General features: G+C 47.4%; 1 protein-coding gene across 2 annotated transcripts in view; it reads right to left on the bottom strand.

Moving 5' to 3' along the window:
- Positions 1-21,608, bottom strand: part of RTN4RL1 (reticulon 4 receptor like 1) — a 109,707-nt gene that overhangs the window by 43,126 nt on the left and 44,973 nt on the right. The window lies entirely within an intron of this gene.

The raw sequence follows: 21,608 nt of genomic DNA, 5'->3' as shown, positions 1-21,608 counted from the left end.
ATTATTTCCACCCAACAATTTGCTGTCGTTTTTCTTCTTTGCAAATGTGTGTGCGTCTGTGTGTGAACAGACATCCAGAGTATGCCAACAGGCTTTGTCAAAAGCTGCAATTTTAAACTCTGCCATAAATTTCTTTGTGTGATAATGTAAAAATATATAAAAAAAAAAATCGATACCTCTGTAGGAGATGATGGCTTTATCGTTCATCCCAGTAGCCCCGCGTGCCCTCCCCTCGGAGCTAAGAGAAGAGTGGCATGTGCAGCATGGGGAAGCAGGAGAGTAGGGAGGAAGACACAAAGACCGAGTCCCGGGAGGCACTCGCATTGTTAGCAGGCTGGTGTTTTGCCTTCGCTGCCAGGGCACTGCTGTGAGGGAAGAACACGTGTGCAATGCATGTCGTGGAGCAAGCTGTTCAAGTTGCAGTCCTCCTCATTAATAAGTAATAATAATAATAATAAATAATAACTTTATTTCATATAGCACTTTTCTCCCAATGGGATACGAAGTGCTCCACAATGACAATGTACACAGCGCTGTATATAGGAATTCTTACCCCTGAGCTCGCAATCTATGTTTTGGTGCCTGAGGCAAGGTGAGATAAAGTGACTTGCCTGAGGTCACAAGGAGCGGACACCAGGATTTCACACTAGCATTTGAACCTGGTACCCCTGCTTCAAACTAATAAGGGCAACGAGAGCCTTCAGGGGCCCCCCTCCCGCGCTCCTGTCCCTCCCTCCTCGGCGCCGGGATTCAAATTCCGCCCGACAGGAGAGAGGGAACTGGGGGAGGGTGTGTCTGTAGCTGGGGGAGGGGGAAGGTGCATGCGCATGTGTCTACAGCTGGGGAAGGTCTTATCTGATGCGCAGCGGCCTTCCTTCTGCAGCGACGCGTTGCCATGGCGACGTGGTGTTGTTACACCATGCCGTCATGGCGACGAACCGTGTTGCCGTGGCAATGCAACGTCAATACACTGTGACAATGCAGGAGGAGGGGTCCCACTGCCGGGATACTGCCTTGGGCTCCGCCAAAGGTAAGGCCGGCCTGTCTCAGTGTCATTGTTTTCAGAATCAGTGGGGCTTTTTCTGCAAGGTGTGGTACAGTAAGTGCAGTTGTCGTGCTAGCACATGAAAAGCCCAATTGACTGTTATGGGGCTTTTCATGCGCCAGCACGTCATCGTCACACCTTACAGAAAAAGGGCTAGTGTCTTTACTCACTAAGCCGCTTCAGCATACTGAATTTGCAATAAAGTGAAAGAACTCAGCCGTGTAACACCATCTCTGCCATCGTTTAACAAGTGAAAACCTGTTAGCTGGCACACCGGGGCCCACCAGCTTCCACTGTGCAAAGCGCAGTAATAAATATTACTGAATTACTGTAAGTAATAATCCATGAAAAGCAGGGAATAACCTGGTAATTACATTTGCAATCCGACAAGGCCAGAAAACAACGTTTGGTGAAAAATGGAACACGGTCTAATTGGTTTCCCTGAACAAATCTAACCGCGTTAATAGTAAACATGTGACTGCTTTTTTGGTGGAAGTGAATGACATTACAGTACATCTGGGGCCTCTGCATGGGAAATGCTTATAGCCGACCCTGTCCTGATCAGAAAGCCAATGAATGTAAGGGGTGTGGTAGAGAGGGGTTCGGTGTGAGCAAGCACCTTTCTCTTCCGTAACGATGGCAAACAGGAGTTTTTCCAGGTACCATATTTGCGGCTAAGATTCATCTGCAGGCCCCCTGCAGACGCCCTTACCAGAACTCCCTCCTACTGTCTCTGTACGTTCTCCCTACCTACCAATTAGACTGTAAGCTCCTCGGAGCAGGGACTCCTTCCTTAATGTTACTTTTATGTCTGAAGCACTTATTCCCATGATCTGTTACTTATATTATTTGTTATTTATATGACATGTATTACTACTGTGAAGCGCTGTGTACATTTATGGCGCTATATAAATAAAGACATACCATGCAATACCATAGAGAGCTGTTTACATTCCACTGTATAGATCATGGGGTTGCCCAACTCCAGTCCTCAAGGGCCACCAACAGGTCAGGTTTTCAGGATATCCCTGCTTCAGCACAGGTGGCTCAATCGTTGATAAAGGGCAAGCACTTGCTGAACACGCTGTGGCATCAGGTATAAGAAAGTAGCCAGAGGAAATCTGCCTCATCTCAACATGTTTACAAACACGTGTCAGATTGGTTTAATAAAACTCCTGCCTGTAACCCCTTAAACATGTCACCGGCATTAAGCCACTTTGGTCCTGGTGGAGATTGCTCTGCAATGCCTCGGCTGCAGGTGCTGAAGGCCTGAGCCGGCTCCCGTGACTGAGCGGATTTCCCCGCCCCCGGTAGAGACCCAGGAAAAAGGATTCACATGGTGATGGGGTTTTAAACAATTTTCTGCCCTACATTTGACTGATCAGAAAGCTGAAATGTCAAACCTAATATACATTATACACATCGTGTAGCTAACTTGGGAAATAAAGCTGCTGGGATTCCAAGATTGCAGCGATTCGAGTTGAGTTGTAAACCATACACCAGGGCTGGGCAACTCCAGTCCTCAAGGGCCACCAACAGGTCAGGCTTTCAGAATATCCCTGCTTCAGCGCAGGTGGCTCAATCAGTGGTTCGGTCAAAGACGGAGGCACTGATTGAGCCATCTGTGCTGAAGCAGGGAATGGTTGAGCCAACCTGTGCTGGAGCAGGGATATCCTAAAAACCTGGCCTGTTGGTGGCCCTTGAGGACTGGAGTTGCCCAGCCCTGCCGTAGAGAGAGATAATATACCTTGGGATGCTTCCTATTACTAATGTGCGTATCCTGTCACTCCTCCTTATCTCCTCCCATGGAAATGACCGGAATCGCAAGCTGGACCATGCAATGGCCATAACAGGCTTCTCTATCCCTTTAGAGCTGGAGCTGCTTGGAAAATGCTTTGCAGCTATTTATCACAGACTAAAGTACCCTAACACCTTCATACGGTGATGCTAAGAGATGCACAATTAATACGTTGCACCTTGAGGCAATTCTGCCTTGACACGCTAACCACAGAGCTCCTCCAAGAGAACAAGCTGTCTCGCATAAGAGCTCAACCGCAGCAACAGGCGGCTCCCTGTGTAATAGTCCCACACACCCGCTCCTCAACAGTCAATGGAGAACTGCAGAGCATCGCACTATCAACGTGAGCGTCACTGTTATTGGGGGATTATCGATTGAGGCAGTGCCTATAGTGCCGTCAATGGCGACGGCGACACGGCGGGTGACGTCAACCGTTGCTGCCGGCGAAAGTTATGTTTCGTTGCTCCGTCGCGCGCACTATAAGCGCACGCGGCGGCGCCAATGTATTTGTTTTCGGGCGACGTCGCGTCGTCGGCACTGTAAGCGTGATAGTGCTGATCGGGGGCATTCACGCACAGAAACTCCCGTTGACTTCAGTGAGAATTTCTGTGCCGTTCGCGCGAGCCCCGACCGGCACCACCGCAGTTTCATCAATAACCCCCAGAGTCTGAGAATGAAGAGAGCTGTGTATCCGGCTCCTCACCAGGAATGAGGAAACGGACAGCAAAAAAAACCCAAAAAAGTGTTGATTTACATTTTTTTTTTTAAAACATCAGTTTGTAAGTCAGGGACGTTTACTCCAAGTCACACCCAGGGTTGCCACCACTCCGGGTTTGACCCGGACACTATGGGTTATGGCCACGTATCTCCGGGCTACGGGCTTACCTTGTAAACCTCCAGGTGGCGGCGTGTGGCGTGCGGCGGCGTCTCCCAGCATCCTCCCGGGATCAAATGTCACGAGAACGTGACGTCGCGTGACGCTTTGTCATGACAACTTGATGCCGCGTGAGGTCACGTAGCGTCCCGTTGTCGTGGCAACGCGGCGCCGAATAGCAGTTGCACGGGGTTAGGTGCCGGGAGGGTGTCGGAGGATGCCGCCGCCGCCGCCGCCGCCGCCGCCACCGAAGGTAAGACTCAATGTTAAAAATGTTTATCTCCCGGGTTGGCCTTCAGGAGAAGGTGGCAGCCCTGGTCCCACCGCAGAGTTTGTGTGACGCTAAGAAAAGTGACGGACATGGTAGAGGGACCCCCATGCAGCATGTGATACTTCCTAGTAATGGAGACAGCTAACTCATCCCTTACACCTCCTATTATCACACCCCAAACCAGGGGTGGCAAAGTCCAGTCCTCAAGGGCCACCAGCAGGTCAGGTTCTCAGGATATCCCTGCTTCAGCACAGGTGGCTCAACCAGTGGCTCAGTCAATGACCTGTGCTGAAGCAGGGATATCTTGAAAACCTGACCTGTTGGTGGCCCTGGAGGACTGCCTCCCCTCCCTCCCACCCCACCAACCACAAGCTGACGCTCCGCAAACGGCTTGCAAAAACAGCTTGATACACTGGTGCTTCCAGAGATGAAAATGCCTCGATGTGATAGCAAATATGGCATCTGTACCCGGCCCCAGAAAACATCCTTTATACTTTGAATGTATCAAAGATAATACAATTTGGTTTTGAAATGCAATACTAGTCCATCTGGTAGCAATGGGGCTGAATATCTAACAGATACAGCATCACTAAACAAACTGCCCAGTGATGCAGAGAGCAGACTGTCGGTCCCTTATGTGTTCTTGGCTTAAAGAAGCATTACAGCCAACATTGTTTTTATAAATGAGTGCTGTAGTATTAGATAACACTTACTGCATTTAAAAAAACCAAATGTTAACTCTTAAAGGAGCAGTCCGAGCAACATGTTTTGTTGTTTTTTTCGCCCATAGGTTTGAAGTGTGGGGTTTCTCTGGAGCTGAACCGGGTTGATTTGAGTTCTGGGGACCCCCGTCTGCTTCCTGAGGTGCTTAACTCCGTAGGGGGTGCCGGTTGCAGCTCTGGCTGGGTTTGGTGGGGCTACTGAAATGGCGGCTTCATTGTTCCACGTCACATGGGCCAATAGGAAGCTGTGACGTCACCGCTTGCGGCTTCCTATTGGCCAGTGTGACCGGGACATTTCAACTGAAGAGAGATATGGCACGCCATACAAAAAGGTAGGTATCTTTGTGGAGTTCCACCTATATTTAAAATTTGCTTGTAGTAATTTAACTTCAGAATCCGATAGGGTTAGGTTCAATGCTTCCGACATATCCATGTTGATTTTATATCCCGATATTTTGCTAAATTTATCTAGTTGTGAATGTAAGTTCGGGAGTGAAATCAAGGGGTTGGCGAGAGTTAGGATAATGTCGTCGGCAAATAGGGATATTTTGTAGTTTGTCTCTCCTATTACAATTCCGTTTATGTTTTTTTCGTCTCTAATTGTTGCTGCCAAGGGTTCAATAGAGAGAGCAAACAGAAGCGGAGACAAGGGGCATCCCTGTCGAGTACCATTCTTTATGCTTATAGGGTTTGAGTCTCCTCCTGGGAGTTTCACTATAGCCGTGGGAGATCTGTATAATGCTCTGACCCCTTCTAGATATGGGCCCTGAAATCCATATTTAAGTAGGGTTTGGTCTAGGAAGTCCCTCCTAATCCTGTCGAATGCTTTTTCCGCATCCAAGCTCAACAGGATGGCCTTTGTGGATGAGAGATGTACATGGTCGATTATGTCTATAATTTTCCGAGTATTGTCTGAGGCCTGTCTGCCGGAAATAAACCCGACTTGATCTATATGTATCAGGCTTGGGAGTATGGGGGTCAGTCTATTTGCCAGAATTTTGCTGAACAGTTTTAGATCCGAATTAAGGAGGGCTATGGGGCGATAGTTACCACACTGTAGTGGGTAACTCTGAAGTTAAATTACTACAAGCAAATTTTAAATATAGGTGGAACTCCACAAAGATCAAATACTTAGGAATCCAAATAACAAGGGAGTATAATTCGCTATACAAACATAACTATCCACCCTTATTTGAGAGGCTAAAAAAGGACCTCCAGAGCTGGAACGAATACCAGATATCTTGGTTAGGAAGAATAGCCACGATCAAAATGAATATCCTACCAAGGCTCCTGTATTATTTCCAGACTCTTCCTATAGATATTCCAATGCCGGAGCTTAAAAATATACAAAACAGAATTTTTCAATTTATCTGGCAAAATAAAAGACCCAGGGTAGCTAGATCTATTATGCTAGCCCCAAAAGATTGCGGAGGCTTGGCAGTCCCGGATATCATTAAATACTATTTGGCGGCCCAACTCAAACAAGCAATAATGTGGAACAACGATCCAACCACCAGTTGCTGGGTGGGACTTGAGTCTACCTATACGAGACCTCTCTCTCCCGGCCGCTATGTGGACCGAGAGGGGAGGAGAGACCCTCTTGGAAACATTAAAACTGGGAGCAATGAAATGCACATGGCGGATATGGTCTAGAAATAAAGATAAATATGGTCTGACAGCCAGTCCAACACTACTAACCCCTATATTCCACAACCCTGAATTCCCCCCAGGCTGGCTCCCACAGAGACTCAATAAATTTAAGACGTTAAAGTTGATGGTAGCTGACGACTTTGTAGATAACGGTAAAATTCTACCACTCCAGGCGCTGGAGAAGAAACACCAAATCATAAATATACCAGTGTTTGATTACCTCCAAATCAGGCACTACCTGCAATCAGTCTCCAAAGATTCGGCATTTAAACCTTTAACAAATTTTGAAAGACTGTGTAGGAAAGGATACTACTGTAAAGGGCTGATTTCAGAGATATATCTGGGCCTGGCGCGATCAGCAGGTTGTTCCCAACATAGCTATATGATCAAATGGGCAGAAGATTTGAATACAGAGATCGATAGAGAAGACTGGGAGGACATTTGGGAGGTAGCTGCAAAAACGTCAATCTGTACCACTATCAAAGAGAATATTTATAAAATTCTATTTCATTGGTACCTAACCCCGAGCAGGCTGGCCCAGATCTTCCCCGGGTCACTGGATTTGTGCTGGAGGGGATGCGGGCAAAAAGGAGATATGGTTCATATTTGGTGGAGTTGCCCAAAAATTCAGGTATTCTGGGTCATGATACAAACATTGATCAGAGAGTACCTAGGGGTGGAGGTTGAGGTGGAACCGCTGACCATGGTGCTGGCCAAACCAATAGATGAATTAGGAACGGCAGAAAGTAGGATGATAACTCATGTAATGACGGCTGCCCGCTGTGTTATTGCGGCTGCCTGGGAAAAGGTGAATGCGCCTTCTAGGCAGACGGTCCTACGGAGACTAAGGGAAATAAAGATGATGGAGCTCCTCACAGCACAGTTGAGCCAGAAAACTGACAAATTTAACAAAATTTGGGAAATATGGCCAGGAAACTAGGGACCCCATAGAAATAAATACAGAAAGACCAGACAAATGGGCTCACCCTCCCCCCCCCCTTCCACCCCCTCCCCCCCTCTTCTTTTTCTTCTTTTCTACGTTCTTCTCTTTCCTTTGTTAAGCTCAGGAGAGACGCCTACGGAAGCGGCTGCTTCCCTAACACAACCGGAAATAGGAAGACAGACCACACTTATTCAAAAACCGTGTTATAGCAAATATTTTATTTCAGTAATGATGATGAACTGTTAATGCCCTTTGTTGTATGGACAAGTGACACTGTTAAAACATCACATGTATTCCAAGACTATATATTTGTTATGTCTCTCAAAAACAATAAAAAAAATATTTTCAAACAAAAAGGTAGGTATCTCGGGAAGCAGGGGGTTCCCCAGAGCTGAAATCAACACGGCTCAGTCCCAGGGACCCCCTGCTTCAATCCTATTTTTTTTTTAAAAACATGTCACTTGGACTGCTGCTTTAATGCCATTTGTAGTGAGTTTTAATATACTGAGCATCCTTTGGTTTCTATAATAGCTTTTAGTCCAGCTTCACAGCAGTGAAATAGTTTTGGCAACAAATTATCACAAACAGGAAAGTGTTGCAGTGTTCCCAGCAGGGGGCTTTGGCAGAGCTGAAAATTGGAACAACAGACAATGTAACCCATAGTAATATAAGGTTATATTGTAGCTGCTGTTACACTGACTGAAGGTTTGATTCAGCAGCAGCAGCCATCCTAGAGAGCAGGATATTTGCTGATCGATCACAGAAGAACCGATAGATCGGCAGCCCTGTAATTTGTTTTAATTAAAGGTAATCACATTTTGTGAGTATGTGTATGTATATATATATATATATATATATATCTGCCTAAGACATGCAAATGAGCATACAGTTATATTTCCATTTGCTCTATGCTTTGCTGTGGAGGGTTTTTGTCACTTTTTTTACTCACCATAACTTAACTAAGTGTGGTAAACCCCATCCTCATTGCTTCAGCTTTACATAACCAGTAACCAACCCCACACTGATGAGACCCATTAAGGTCGAAACACTCGCACCATGGATTGTGATTTTTTTATTTTTTTGGGGTTATCAGTCACCTAATTTTCTTCGGAGAATGCAAGACTGTGTGCTGGTCGGTGGTCGCCATTCCCTCGGGAGAAGACTGCGGTGGGCGAGTAGGCGTGAGCTGAAAGCCCAAAAAGACCTGGAACCTCCTGCTGCGCCTAATGCATGGGGAGGGGATAGGATGGACATCTGATTCTTCGGATGACGACGTCGGTGTAACATCAGGACTTTTGCTGGCCCTCGTGGCTGAAGAGGACTGACCATGTCATGGACTTGCAGCTCTCTGGAGCCTATAGTCACAAGTTTTGCGCACCTGGTCTCACTTGACCATGAGCACGGTTTTTAGAGGTGAAATCACTTTTTCACCACCCGGGCTACAAAAAAAAAGGAAAAAAAAGCTGTCTGTGGGTGGGTTTACTGGGTATGCATCTTAACCCTGGCTGTGCTTAAAGCTGTGACCATGCAGCAAGCTTAAGCCTTTAGGGAACCATGTTTAAAATGGTTTTGAAGCAAAAAGTGGCACTGTGTGCTCATTTGCATGTCATTTCCCAGAATCCCTAGCTGCAGTGGAAGTGCTGTGTGCTGGGTGATAATGGTGAAAGGCGGGGTTGCAGACCTGCCTAAGACATGCAAATGAGCATACAGTTATATTTCCATTTGATACACACACGCACACGCACACACACACACACTGTATATATATACTGTATATATATACTGTATATAGATATATATATACAGTATATATATAAAGAATAAAGAAAGATTTCTGCTTTACAATTGGATGGGCGAGAGATTTTCTAAAAGAAATCCAATTTTCTTGAAAATTAAAGTGGATTTGTAGGATTGAAAATGAATAAAGTGGTGATGCTCCATACCCCCAGCACATTCACACTTTAACCCTTGCTTAATGTGTTACATAGAACATTTGTATTTTCACTTCATTTTGCAAGCCAATTTTCCCAGTGCTACCCCCATTTGAGAAGCAATTCACTCTATTCTACCTTTGTAATTGGGAGGAGAAAATTCTTGCTGTCTGGGATAGAACAATATGGCGCATAAATTCACGTGAAGCTTTAATTCCACTTTGAAGATGGCCCTACTCCCACTCAGGAGCGAGGGCCAATAAAACCGCGAAGATCATGCAAGCAGGCAGGTTCTGGGAAAGACTTTGTGAAGTTTCGTTAACGGAATAGCGCTGTTCAAAACAAAAATCAGTACATTCTGAGATTATTGTGGAGAAGAATAATTTCGGGTAGTATTTTTTAACTGGCCACTCTTTCATACGATGTTTTTAGGTGGGACATGGCACCTTTAATAAAAAAAAGGGTGTTCCCCGCACATCCATTCAATACCTTTATACTGCTACCTCGAGGTCCCCTATTTACTTCTGTTCCCATCTTAGGCACGTTCTATAGTTCTGTAGCCGGGCGCGCGCAGATTTTTAGTTGGCTGACATCGGTCAGCCTTTTCTATAGAAGGGTCGCGCGCGCGCACGGCAGGGAGAGGGGAGCCGACAGACAGCGGCGAAGATGAAGAAATTCATCTTTTCGTGCCGCTGCCTGCGCTCAAATGTATGTATTAGTGTGTATGTGTGTATGCGTGGATGTGTGCTTGTATGGATGTGTGCTTGTATGGATGTGTGCTTGTATGGATGTGTGCTTGTATGGATGTGTGTGTGTGTGTGGGGGGGGGGGTAAATAATTGCACAAATAAAAAAAATGTATTAAACTTTTTTTTTTATTTAAAAAAATCTTACTTAAGACTTAATTTCACTCACACAACATATACACACACATATACACACACATACACTTACCCGCAGCTCCCGGCACTACATACAGGAAAAGCATGCGGCACGTGCACGCGCGTTTGCATAGGAACGCGCGGCCGCATCCTGTATATAACAGCCCTTACACCCACTAGAATGATCCCATTCCGTGTCCTCCACGGACGGCATGCCTACCCCACTCCCTGCTTATACCTTTTGCAATCCCTTAACGCTGCTTCTTGTAGCTTCATCCACAACCTGCATGCATTGCTCCACAACTCCAGGAACTGCCTTGCCAGCCACCAACCTTGTTTCTCACCGTTAATTCGATCGTATATCACTCCAGCTCCTCCACATCCAGCATTGTTATGGGACTCCCTACATCTCCCTAAACAGCCACTGGTCGTATACTGTACCACTCCCTGCACCTCCCTCACTGCCAGTGATCTCTGAGTGCTAGAATTTGCACCTCTGCAGCATCACCAGTTGCAGGGCAATTTTTATATTATACTTCCCGCGCAGACTTTTTAGCCCAGGTTGGTGCTGGCCAGTAGAAACAACTCACGAAGGGCCCTAAACCCTCAATTAATTGAGGACAATACGGCATATGGTTATATGTTTATTCGGATGAGGTTACACTGCAGGCGTAGCCAGTAAATGGAACACAAGGTTATTTGCAGGTAAGGTTCTGCTAAGGATCTGAAAGGTTATTAATGAAACATTACTCTTTATTTTCACCCCACCCTGTAACGCCTTGCTGTCCCTTGTCCCCTCTTCCCCATCTTACTCTTTCCTCCATCATGCGCTCTCTACTCCCATCTCTTTGCCCTCCCTGTCTTACTGTATCTGCTCCTCACACTACACTCCCTCCTCTCCTACTTATCTCATCCGCTACTTGCTGTCTCTTTGTTTCCTCCTCCTACTGACCTTGCTGTCTCTCCTCCCCTGTCTTTGCACTCCCTCCTGCCCGATGTGCACACTGCACTCCATTCCCTCCTCCTTGTCATCCCTCTGTCTCCTCTTCTCCTTGCTGTCTCTCTCTGTCTCCTCTTCTTTGCTTTCTGTCTACTCCTCTACTTGCCCTCTCGGTCTCCTCTCCCTCCTTGCTGTCTCTCCTCCCCCCTCCAGGGGAATATATATAGCTATAGCTTTATTTATATAGCACAGACAGTGTACTCAGCGCTTTACAAAGACAATACAGTAGAGGGGATTATAATAATACAATAAGTGCAGCAAAGTCAGACAATAGGAAAGGAAATCACTGCCCGAAGTGCCAAGTCCAGTTCTTGTATTCTTCACCTCCAAATCAACTCCAATTTGAACTCCCCTGGCACTTCACATGTGACACTTAAGATGTTACACAGCCAATGAATGTGCAGTCTCATTCCACACGATGTGCAGCATTATTGGCTGTCCCTGGATGAGTGACAGGCCGCTCAGAGTGATGTGCAGAGATCCTTAGTTATATATGTATATAGATATATATATATATACACACACACACACACACACACACACACATACTGTATGTTAAGTTATTTGTGATTCCTAGTATTTTGTCATTTTAATACACCTTCTCTTGAACCCTATTTGCTGTGCATTTATTGATTTTCCACTTAAATACTTGCAATCCACCTAGCTGTATTGAACAATTAAGCACCTTTGCTGTTATTTGTTGACTAGTGCTCTCACTGACTCTTGACTTTTTCTATTTACCAGACTGGAAGAGACATGAGCAAGCTACTGTATGTGAAACAAACTGAATTTGTTTTGTCAGTACCCAATATACATTTGAATTTTTGAACTCTACCTCAATTAGGTCACCTGGAGCATGACTCACCCCATCTTTTATCAGGGAGCCCCACTGTTCTCAAACCATCTGGTTCCCAGAGTTTATAATGGCAGATGTCCTTGATGATGCAGCGAGCACCCTGTAAGAGTGACGTCATGGAATGGCAGTGAAGGGCACCTATATGCATCCCAAAACCATGAAGCATTATCAGTACTAGTGGCCACTGTAACCTCATGAGATAGTCTTTGAGTTATTAGAATGATTTCCTATCAGAGGAGATACAGGACAGTCATGCTCCAGAAAACCTTCCAGTTCAAACAAGGTCAGGGAAAAAGAAAAAAAAAACATGATTGCTTTGATTTGTGTCTCGTAAAGCAACAAACAGCCAGTCCTCTGTTATCCACCGGAACCCGTTCTGGAAGTAGCGTTGGGTAGTGAAACCGCTGTAAAGTGAGTCCCATGTTAATTAGTGGCGGGGAGCAATGGGTAACGCATTCCGGCGTCGGATAACGCAATCGTTGTAAAGTGAAACGTTGGATAGCGAGGACAACCTGTACACTGATGTTGCAAAAAAATTAAAAAATGAAAGGACAATACAGATTCTGTTGAAATACACATAAGAGCCTTAGACATAACAAACATTGAGTCAAGGGAATCTCTACAATACAGGTGGTAGGGTTTCAAGGCCTCTTCCAGTGCTCCAGTCCCCAGTTCCCTGCTCTACTATGTCTCTGGGCTCCAGATGACCTCATGTTTGTCTAATGCTTCTCTCGCAGACAATCAATGGTAATAGAATTGTTGGCCATGAAATGTTACACTGAGATCAGATAAATGCAGAGCACAGAGCAGAGCTGCCCGCAGAGAGCTCTTACTGACAAACACTAACCGCCGACAACGTGACAACCCAGACATCTTTCTTATAAACGCAGTGGGGATTCACCTGGGGATACCGACAGCTTCCTGACCGTTGGTAGCCTTTTCTACTGCACCTGCGTATTAACTAAACATGCATTCGCTCGTTGTTACAAATTATAGTTTTACATTTTATAATCGCTAAAGCTACAGTCCCAGTAAAACATGCAAATCGCTTCTTCTTTTTTTTTAATGCGTGTGTGTATTGTTCCAGACTTAACCAGCCACAGTGTGACCTGGCTGTGCTAACACAGGCCTGCTGTGTGTCCAGGGGACCATTACCTTCTAACCGGCTCAAATAGACTCGCACACAAACACCTATAAAACAAATACTCTACTTTATAAAACAAACAAAGTAAGGCTCATAAGAGGATTTAACAATAACAGAAATGCAACGATACTCTAGCAGGGGTGTGCAAACTTTCCCCGCTGCGCCCCCATGCTTGGGCCCCCCTCCCTACCTTGTCTTGCACATCAAATTACGCCGCGGCGTCACGTGACATCACGTTGCCATGGCGTCTTCGGCGGCGCTTTGCCATGGCAACGTGATGCCACCTAAGCCCGCAGCATCATTTGGCGACGAGTTGCCATGGCAAAGCGCCGCCGAAGACAAGGTAAGGGACGTTGCAGAGGCCTCACGCAATCCCCGGCATTTCGTTTAAATGCCTTAGGGAAGAGCGCAGAGCCTCGTCAACCGCCCGCGCCCCCCGCCCCCCCCGGGAAAATCTTCCGCCCCCAGTTTGCACACACCTGCTATAGGGTATATGTATGCCCTCATATCTCACTTGAATAGAGTACATGTAGCTTAGTCTCCTTAGTCAATATACTATGAAACTGCTTCCCAGTGCTGGAGAAGAGATTAGCTCCATTCAAATAACTAGGACTATATCTTGAATATTGAATAAGGCCTGGGACATAGTACAGCAGGCCGTGCTGAGCCGCGCTGAGCAGATGCACTTACCCCCTGCATCTGTCATCAGCGCGGCTTTAGCAGCTGCTTCCGCATGCGTGCGGAGGCTCAGATATTTTGAGGAGACAGGCTTGCTTGAATTTCGGCGCTGAGGGGAGCAGAGGTGCGGTCACATGACCGAAAACAGCCAATGGGAGCGAGGGACTAGCCCCGCCTCCGCCCCGCCCCCAAAGCGCACTCACTGCCTCGCCTGCCAGGACGCAAAAATGCTCCTGCTTGAGCAGGCGAGGCAGAGGAGGAGCGCGGATCAGCGTAGCCCGAGGCACCATGCCCGAGGCCTAAGGGCCTTAATCTCTGTCCCCAGATCCCTACAGCCAGAGCTCATACAGCTCTCTGCAGCCAGAGCTCATACGGCTCCCTGCAGCCAGAGCTCATACGGCTCCCTGCAGCCAGAGCTCATACGGCTCCCTGCAGCCAGAGCTCATACGGCTCCCTGCAGCCAGAGCTCATACGGCTCCCTGCAGCCAGAGCTCATACGGCTCCCTGCAGCCAGAGCTCATACGGCTCTCTGCAGCCAGAGCTCATACGGCTCCCTGCAGCCAGAGCTCATACGGCTCCCTGCAGCCAGAGCTCATACGGCTCCCTGCAGCCAGAGCTCATACGGCTCCCTGCAGCCAGAGCTCATACGGCTCCCTGCAGCCAGAGCTCATACGGCTCCCTGCAGCCAGAGCACATACGGCTCCCTGCAGCCAGAGCTCATACGGCTCCCTGCAGCCAGAGCTCATACGGCTCCCTGCAGCCAGAGCTCATACGGCTCCCTGCAGCCAGAGCTCATACGGCTCCCTGCAGCCAGAGCTCATACGGCTCCCTGCAGCCAGAGCTCATACGGCTCCCTGCAGCCAGAGCTCATACAGCTCCACCAGCCAGAGCTCATACAGCTCCCTGCAGCCAGAGCTCATACAGCTCCCTGCAGCCAGAGCTCATACAGCTCCCTGCAGCCAGAGCTCATGCAGCTCCCTGCAGCCAGAGCTCATACAGCTCCCTGCAGCCAGAGCTCATACAGATCCTTGCAGCCAGAGCTCATACAGCTCCCTGCATATTGCGCACAGTTCAGTCCTGTGCTGCTTTTGCATATTATGATTATCATTATAATTTATTTATAAAGTGCCAACATACTGCATTCTGCAGCGCGGTCAAATGGGGAACAGTAGCTAGAGGGCCCTGCTTGTGAGAGTTTACAACCTAAAGGGAATAATACAGTTGAAAGAAAAGGTATAAGTGGCTGCACATTGTGAGACTCACGCCTCAAGTTTGGGGTGTGTGGATGTCGGGCGGTTGTCAGATAGGCAATTCCTCCACAATCCCACACAGCTCCCTGAATAACCCCCACAGCCAGCAGTTCTGTGCAGCTCTCTGCACAGCACCCACAGCCCCACCGTCTTACGCTCCGATTATACTGATGCAATGCGTGCGAGCGCATCTGTGATGTCACAGTCGTGACGTCGCAGAGCGACATGTGCACAAGCACATTCTTCTGCGCGCGCGACTGCCGTCTGAAATCTGTTTTCTGATTGGACGGCTGCATCATGTGACGCGGCCGTCGCAACCAGAAAACAAATTTGGAAAACTCTTCAACTGTCGCCACATTCGCGGTTGGTATACGCGTTTTGAGGGGATGCATAGTATTTGTTTTGGCGCTGCGCGCGTTTTTCTGTATAATCACGGCCTTACACGGCTCTCTGCATATGCCCCACAGCTCTCACTCCAACACCGCTGCCAGCATATCCACCACAGCCAGTAGTTCTTGACAGCTCTCTGCTTGTTCCCCGCAATCTGAACTCCAGACAGCTCTCTGCATACAGTATTTCTCGCATCCATCCCTCATTCTCTCATCCATCCCTCAATGCAGCCCTTTATATATTCCCCACCGCCAGCACTCGCATACAGATATATGGTCAGCCCCCTCTGGATATTCCTAACAAGCTTCTCTCTTATACAGCTCCCTGCATATCCCTCTACAACCCCCTCATTACCAGCTTTCTGCTCACGCCTGCAGCCAGCCCTCTTGTAAAGCTCATTTTTTTCCATAGCTGCCAGCACTTAACTTCTCCCTATAGCTCTCCAACAGATAACACTTTAAACTGCTCTCTCCAGCGATCTTCAAAGCCAGCGCACTACAGACAACCCCCTTCCCCCCCTATATATCTCTCTGTCCATTACGTATCCCACCCTTGTTTTTGCGTCTCCTTTCTCACCCTTATCCTACTTCAGCCCTTGTCCCCCTTTCTCTCTCTCCTCCTTAGCGCGGCTGAGCATGTGACAGAGAAACCTTCTCTTTACTGATGAGGAAATTCTGTCATTTCGGCAATTTCACATATCTGGGGCAATGTGGCACCGACACCAAGCGGCTGCCCTGCTTTTAATAGTGAATTTAACCTATACCTCTCCCTCTACTCATTTATATGTGGGTGAGATTTTTGATCTCTACGAAGGTAACCCTGTTTAAGTGTAGAATAGCAACCACCGTGTACAAGAGAGAGATCCTTGCTTTTAAGATGGCGTTAACATGGAAGTTCAGGGTAGCAACGTGTCGCTTCATTCATTTTAGGGCATGTTATTATGGTAATCGTTATTGATATTTAGGTATAATGGGACAGCATTTTCCATTGGGGCGCAGAAGACAATAGCAAGCATAAAATACAGGTTAGCATCCATTTACGGTATGCACAACAGCACAGTAGCTCGTGTGTGTGTGTGTGTGTGTGTGTGTGTGTGTGTGTGTGTGTGTGTGTGTGTGTGTGTGTGTGTGTGTGTGTGTGTGTGTGTGTGTGTGTGTGTGTGTGTGTGTGTGTGTGTGTGTGTGTGAAGATGTAGCATTACCGTTGACATGGTTTTTGCGTCGCTGTTCGAACAAATGGAGCCGAACGTTACAACATTGCATGATTTAGTATGTTACAGTGCGATAACAGGTGAAATAACACCTGTTCCATATGTGTGTGCATATAAGCGCGATTGGAGCTTGCCGATCGCGCATGCGTGGCCTGGCGGGACAGCGCCCCAAAAAGTCGGGCCAGAGCCCTAAAAACCGGGACTGTCGTTTCGGTCCTACTGTATAATAAGACTTCTCTCCTAATATTGGACAGAAACGTTGATGTTTGAATAAAACCTTTTTTCATTATATTGAGTTCCTGAGTGTGCCTGTTTATTCCTGTTTTTGGGTATTGTTACTACAGTGCACTCAGGCGAGTTTTCTAATTGTTACGTGAGTGCCGTCCTTTTTCTATGCTATACGTGTGTGTGTGTGTGTGTGTGTGTACACATGTACTGTATCAGAAGCAGACATAGTAGGCCTTGTGTGAGAGAGCTGCTGTAAAACAGAGAGAGCCCCCTTGTCTAATCCTGCTTTGAACAAAATAAGATATATTCTTGAGGGGAAAAGCCCCTCGGTGAGAGTGAGACAAATCCTGAGGGGAATAGGGAGTGCCTTTGGGTAGCACATGTCCTTGTGTGAGAGACAGTCGCAGGAAGAGAAGGAACCCTTGTTTGAAAAGCGGACCCGTTTGCCAAGAGAGAGCATATCGGTGATAACAGACTCTGCAGGAGAGGGACCGAGCATCCTGGAGCATAAGATGGAGCCTATAAATAGAAGAGAGTGTCTCGTGTGAGAGTGACCTTGTGAGAGAGAAGCTGTGTATGTGCAGGTCCACACTGCAGCGGTTGAATGAGCGACGCTTGTTAAGATTAGCATCTACATAAGGTGGGCAGCTATAGAAGCGTTATCACTAGAGGTTGTCCGGGCCACCTCAGGGGAGGCTTTTGACAATGGATTTAGCCGTAATGATGTCTAGTTAAACGGTTACTGGTTCCACGGGGACAGGGGCACGGTTCCTTTAATGGTATTACTGCCCCGGGAGCTGTTAATCTGCCACGAGCTGGCAATCACCGTGTCCACCCACCCCACCAACTAGCGCCCCCAGTGGAGACTCTCTGAAATCAACCTTGAAAATGGTACATAAGGCTTTGTCCCTGTAGCCACTGTGCATAGGAAATGGTGGTGCTCCTAAGCGTCAATACCGGACACTCGGAAACCTTACATAAGAAATGGAGTTCTTTGTGCACAATTTATCATAGGTTTATGCTACATAAAGCAAGGGTTTAATCCTTTATTAAATAGACCATTTTAATCTCTGATCTAAAGGAATTTTAAATGTGTCTTTCTTGCCAACCACTGCTGTGATAATCATGTGCTTGAATATTACGCTTTCTTAGCTGTGTTCATTAATACGTTTCATACCCATACGTTCTGTATGATTTAAAATACAGATAGATTAACTATCACTGATTATCTGTGAGTCTCTTGAATGTGGACTCGGCAAATACAAATACCACATGTTAGCACATTCACATTTCTCAGACAGGTCTGCAACCCCACCTTTCCCCATCATGCAATGCTTCCACTGCAGCTAGGGATTCTGGGATATGACATGCAAATGCGCTTCTTTTGCTTCTTATCCATTTTTACATGGGAGCCCTATAAGCTTGTGCCTGCCGTATTACACAACATTTCAGCACAGCCTGGGTTAAAGAAGTGCATGGCCAGCAAACCTACTCACAGACAGTTCTTTTGACGTTTTGGGTCTCATCATTGGGAGTATGGGTATACGGACTTTGCAGTTTGAAGCTGGGATAGGTTTCAACCACACTCAGTCTCGATAATGTTCAGCATTAGCATCCCACAGACTTCTATGGCATCACCCGGCTACAAATCAGCACTGTTCAATTAAAATGCCATCCTGTTGATGTCACTGATGTGAGTTCCTGGAGGCTGACATCCCTGTCAGGGTAGTAGAAATGATGGACAAGTCAGACTGCATGAGAGGTGAATTTGAGGACTTTGGGGGGACCAGTAATAAAGATTGCAGATACTCCTGTTGACCCAGGGACACAGTGTGAGAGCAAACAAAACACTGTGGGTACTTAAAACTCAAAACCGTCCCTAGATACCATTACACTTTGATAGATCTTGCACCGTACAGTTATTCCAGCATGCCATGGGTTTTTAAACTTGAATTGTCTATTAAGACATCGCAATATTATAGTTACTGAAGTGATACATGGCACTGGAGACTCAGAACGGCAGGAACAGGCTGTGATGGGAGATTTAACCCATTAACCTAAGAGCTTATGCTATTCACATAGAGAATGTGACATTCAACCACATGGTGATGGTAAACAGCACAGGTAGATGTTCAAAGTCCCCATAATCCTTGAAATTACGTCACAATAATACGTTTTATTAAATAGCATTCTCTATTTAACATCAATTTACCTAGTTTGTACTTGTCAGTAATTAAAATGATGAAGGGCCCTGAGAGGTTGGAAAGCTTGTAACATATCAACTACTTGTTGGTCCAATAAAAGGTAACATGCCACCCACTCCCTCTCCCTCCTTTGTTACTACATGGAAGAAAGGACCAACACGGCCTCCCGCCCTTCTTTGCTAATTAAAATGAGGTGTATTGGATCAGTATGAGGGATTCCTTGGTGCACACCCGTGTATGGCACGTGTCACTTTATAGTGTCTATCTTTTATTTTTTTCAGCAATAGAAATTGCCATGTCTGAGTGCACATAAATCTTATCTACACACTAGAGCAGTGATTTTAACCGGGGTTCTGCGGACACCCTGTGGGTTCCGCGAGCACCCCTCAGGGGTTCTGCGAGCACCCCTCAAGGGTTCCGCGAGCACCCCTCAAGGGTTCCGCTAGCACCCCTCAGGGGTTCCGCTAGCACCCCTCAGGGGTTCCGCGAGCACCCCTCAAGGGTTCCGCGAGCACCCCTCAGGGGTTCCGCGAGCACCCCTCAGGGGTTCCGCTAGCACCCCTCAGGGGTTCCGCGGCCACCAGGGGCGAGAGCTGGGATAATTCTCCCAGCTGTCCCAGACCTGGCGGTGTGGCAGAACCCCATAGCAGTGACCTGGCAGCTCGCAAGCTCAGCAGCAGCAGCAGCCGCCCGGTCACTGCTATCTTTCCTCTCCCTGCTTCTGCCCTCAACTTCAGGCTGACAGGAGGGAGATGAAGCATCAGCGCAGGCTCTCAGAAGCGGCACCCTTAAAGAGACAGTGTATATGTCTGTGTGAGTGAGGGGGAGAGAGAGTGTGTGTGTGAGGGGGGGGAGGGGGAGAGTGTGTGTGTGTGTCTGTGTGTGTGTGAGTGGGAGGGAGAGAGAGTGTGTGTCTCTGTGTGGGGTAGGGGGAGTGTGTTTGTGTGTGTGTGGGGGGGGGGGAGGGGGAGAAAGTGTGTGTCTGTCTGTGTGAGGTATGGGGAGAGAGTGTGTGTGTCTGTATGGGGAGGGGGAGAGAGAGATAGAGAGTGTGTGTGTGAGGGGAGAGTATGTGTATATGAGTGTGTGTGTGTGTGTGTGTGTGTGTGTGTGTGTGTGTGTGTGTGTGTGTGTGTGTGTGTGTGTGTGTGTGTGTGTGTGTGTGTGTGTGTGTGTGTGTGTGTGTGGAGGGGGAGTGCATGTGTGTGTGAGAGGCGGGAGTGTGTGTGTGTGTGAGTGTGTTTGTGTGTGTGTATAGAAGAGAGGGGGATAGAGAGGGGACAGTGAGCGTAAGGTAGAGTGTGGGGGTGAGGGAGCATAAGGGGGAGATTGTGAGTGGGGAGAGACATGACAGACGGAGGGTGAGATACAGGGAGGCGAGAAACAGGGGCGAGGGTTGGGGTTCCCCAGAATTTCACAATCGAATTCTGGGGTTCCCTAACAAAAAAAAAAGGTTGAAAACCACTGCACTAGACACTAGTGCTAGAATTACTCTGTGCAGTTTCTTCACTGCCTGCCCCCTAGTGGCCAAAAGCTCGATTTTGCTTCCTCACCAGAACTGATATTAGCCACACCAATAACAAGAGGAAACTGATTTTTGTTTCATATGAAATTGTTGGGGGGGGAAAAAAAAATATATATATATATGTGTTTTTATATATATATATATATATATGTTTTGCTACAAATGTGCAGGAATCCCATCTCTATATCTGTTTTCTAGTCAGAAACGTCAAAAATCCTTTAAAATGTGTCCCTGCTTCAGGTCCTACTTTCCAGTCTGCAGCTGGAACTGTGCAGAAAAGTCCAGCCACCTCAGTAGGAGGACACACAATGTATTGCAGACTGTTTCACCTTTGTGCCAGGAGCAGGAGAAGAAGGCGAAATATATGCGCCAGGGTAACCCTGGCTGCAGAAACAGATAGCAGGAATTTAAAGGGTAGGTAAAGGGAAAAGGACACTGCATGAGAGACAAATGGGACCAAGAGAGCAATATACAGTGGTGTATCAATGCTGTATCAACATAAACAGTGGTGGGATTCCCATAAGGCCGGGGCCTAGGGCGGCAAAATTTAGGGGCGGCAAAAATGTCCGCCCCCCATATACAGATGCCGCACTCTCTGGTCTACCGGGCCTCCCCCTTCTCCTTCCGAATCGCAGCGTCAAATTGTGCCGCGGAAGTCACCGACGTGACGGGAAATGGTGTCTCGTTGCAATGGCAACGTGACGTTGCATGACATGGCAACGCACCGCCGTGACGTCCCGTTGGGGACGTCCGTGGCGTCCTTTGACGCTACGATTCGGAAGGCGAAGGAGGGCGGCAGCAAGGAGGGCGGCTGCCACCGGCAAAGGCCTAGGGGCGGCGGATCTTCAAATCCGCCGCTGAACATACGGAAAGTGTGAATAGACGCTTGTACGACGCATTGTTCCATTTTCGGTTAGCGTCAGAGTATCCTGCATGTGACGCACATTGTTAGCCAGAAATGTTTACGCCACTTTACAATTGGCAGCTTTTATTTAAAAAAAAATAAAAT

The sequence above is a fragment of the Ascaphus truei genome, chromosome 3 (assembly GCF_040206685.1).
Source record: "Ascaphus truei isolate aAscTru1 chromosome 3, aAscTru1.hap1, whole genome shotgun sequence".
In the NCBI taxonomy this organism is placed as follows: Eukaryota; Metazoa; Chordata; class Amphibia; order Anura; family Ascaphidae; genus Ascaphus; species Ascaphus truei.
This window is presented reverse-complemented; position numbering and strand designations above follow the sequence as displayed.